Below are 3,233 nucleotides of genomic sequence, written 5' to 3'. Positions count from 1 at the left end.
GGGTGCATAGTGTCTGTCTTGTATATTAACTTAGTGGCATACATCCTTGGATACAGCCTTTCGATGTGCTTTTGGTCGTAGTGGCGTCCCTATAGATGAGGCTGGAAACCCTGTCTTCCAAGTAACTTTTGGTCAAATTATATAGATTCTTAGAGCAGTTCAGTGCGCGAAGGCGGTGCAGGAGATGCGGCCACCAGGCGTTGTAAAAAGCCGCCTTGATGTCAACTGACTGCGCGATTACTTGTTTCCCCGCAGGTTTTGTGTCACATACATTATACGTAATCGTAAACTGTAAAGTTTCTCGCTGTGGTTATTTAAAGCAAAGCAGAGATACATATCGCCAGCGGAGACGGGTGGGCTTTTTGGTGGGTGGAACGGGTAGGTTTAGGTTAGGTTTAGGTTTTTTTTTTTTTTTTTTATTCGTACCTCTAGCAAACAACAAAGCCAGAGATTAATATTAACAATTTTTGTTTTAATTTTAATTATAGTTGATACTCCTGCCCATAAGGGGCTTAAAACCTAGGTCACGCATTCATTCCGAGCCTCTTTATCATACCAGTTCTCGCATTTATTCCTCTCGTACTTTCATTCATTCCATTCATACTTTGCATTCCTAGCTGCGGCTAATAAAAGGAGGGGAGGGGGAGTAGGGCTGTTGGGACTCTTTATTTCTATAATTATTTACATTTCCTTATTCTACCTTAAACCTAGTACATTTACACTTAATCCTATTTACTTAAACCTGGTTTTTTACAACAGTAATAATATGTTAAAATATTATATGTTATAAAATTTTCTTATGTTCTATTTCTTTTATTAACCTCCTTTATAATTTTTATAGCATATTTTAGGAACAAGTTCCTCGCGCAGGTTTTTTGCATTAAATTGGGGAGTTCCCGCGCATCGAGTCTTTGGCCCAGTTCGATCTCCAAGTCGAATCGTGCTGAGCCAAAGACTGGACACTCCAGAAGCACGTGGGCCACTGACTCGTCGACGTAAGGGTCACAGATGCATGCTGGGCTCTCCTTGCACTTGAACCTGGCCAAGTACTCGGAGAACCCACCATGCCCCGTGAAGGCCTGTGCTACCTCCTTGGTCATTTCGATCTTTCTGATTATCCTGTATGCCTCGGACGCGATTGGGAAGTACAGCTTGGTGACTGAGGCCGTTTGTTCGGCGCTGTACCTCCGATCCCATTCGCCCAGCGTGTCCATGCGGATTACATGCTTCGCGAATGAGACCGGACACCGGTCATAGTTGGGTTTCTTCTTCAACCTCAGGGCGGCCGCTTTAGCCAGGGCATCGGCCCTCTGATTCCCCTCAAGTCCCGCGTGAGCCTTAATCCAAAACAAGGAGACGCTCTTTCCCTGCGTTTTGCAGTGACTAAGAGCGCCCCTCATCCGGACCGCAAGGACGTGAAGCGAATCCGGGTCAGCCACTGTCTGAAGGGCCGCCATGGAGTCGCTGAAGATGGCGAAAACGTTCTCTTTTCGCCGGCTGATCTCATTTGCAGCTTCACAAAGGGCCAAGAGCTCTGCCTGGTAGACGGTACAGTGGGGCGAGAGAGCAAGTTTGAGGGTTTTGGCTTCGGCCTCGCCAATCCAGATGGATAGCGCGGCCCCGACCTTGCCCTCAATCCTACTCCCGTCCGTAAATATACGCACCTCATATCCTCGATGTTCGAGATATTGCTCCTCGTCTACCAGGCTTCGTAGCTCTATCCCAACTTGTTCCGCTGGATGAGGCCTCTCCAGTGCCGATGCCACCCGCTCGATATCCCTGTCTCCCAGCACCGGCAGATGCGCCCCCCTCTTGGCCACGTATAGCGAGGCCATCTCGCGTACGCGTAGGTCAAGGGGGAGCACCCCTGCCAGCACCAGTGCTGAGTTCAGAGATACCGTTCGGTAGGCTCGACAGAGCTTCTGTGCGAAGCTACGCTGGACCGCGCTGAGGCGCTTCCGCACTCCCAGTTTGTTTGCGGCTGGCGCCCACGCGCTCGAGGCATACAGGATCACGGGTTCAACCACTGCGATGTATATTTATTTATTTGGGAAACAAACAGTACAATACAAAACATAAATATTTAAAAAAAAATATAGCTAAAACAATAACCAAATATGTTTCCACAATCAAAATCACATATAAGTAGACAGTGAACAAGAAGAGAAATTTAGAAATTTAAATTACAAAAAAACAAAAGCAACAATACGCACATATCATTTTATACATTAACTCACACTATAAAACTACAATACTTATCGGGCCAAATCACCCTATAAACACTCCAAAACAGCTTTTCTATATGCTACAAGTGACAAGCAAAAGATATCAGCATTAGAGAACTTAGCATCATACAACCTACAAGATCTACGGACAAAAGAGTTAGAAGCATATTTCGTTCGAGCCGTGGACATGTGGAAGGTCTGTTTAGAACGCGCGGAAATACGACTACATTTAAATGAAATTTTGGAAAGAAGATAGCTAGAATCAATCTCGTTATTTATTATTTTATATAAAAACATTTGATCCCTCAGTAGCCTGCGATCGACTAGAGAGACAAATTCTGTCGGTTCTGGAGAGTTAAAGCGACGACAATGGTATAAAAGATGCTTAAAAAACTTTTTTTGGACTCTTTCTAGTCGCTGAATATAAATATTATATTGGGGGTTCCATGTGACGGAGCCATATTCCAATATAGACCTTACAAAACTGTTGTACAACAGAATCAAAGTAGATGGTCTTTTAAAGTCTTTACCAACTCTAAGTATGAAGCCTAACATTCGAAAAGCCTTATTTACTATTTCATTAACATGAAAATCAAAAATCAAACTGGAATCCAAATAAATACCCAAATCACGAACAACTGTGGTGCGTACCAAAGTTTGACCATTAATAGAATAGTCATACAAGATATTCGATCTTCCACGTGAGAATGTTATAATAGTACACTTATTAGTATTCACTGTGAGTAAGTTATTTTGACAGTAAACAAATAAGTTGTTCAAATCATCCTGTAATTCCAAACAGTCGTTTAAGGACTTTATAACTTTATATACTTTTTTGTCATCAGCGTACATAATGAATTTGGATTTCTTGAAAACATTCGAAACGTCATTGACATATATATTAAATAACATAGGACCGAGATGAGAGCCCTGAGGAACTCCCGAGGGAACAGGTGCAAATGATGAACAGAAACCATTGAAAGTCACAGCCTGACTGCGATCTCTAAC

This window comes from Bombyx mori, chromosome 13, assembly GCF_030269925.1.
Source record: "Bombyx mori chromosome 13, ASM3026992v2".
Classification (NCBI taxonomy): domain Eukaryota; kingdom Metazoa; phylum Arthropoda; class Insecta; order Lepidoptera; family Bombycidae; genus Bombyx; species Bombyx mori.
The sequence above is the reverse complement of the archived record's forward strand: the minus strand, read 5'-3'. Positions refer to the sequence as shown.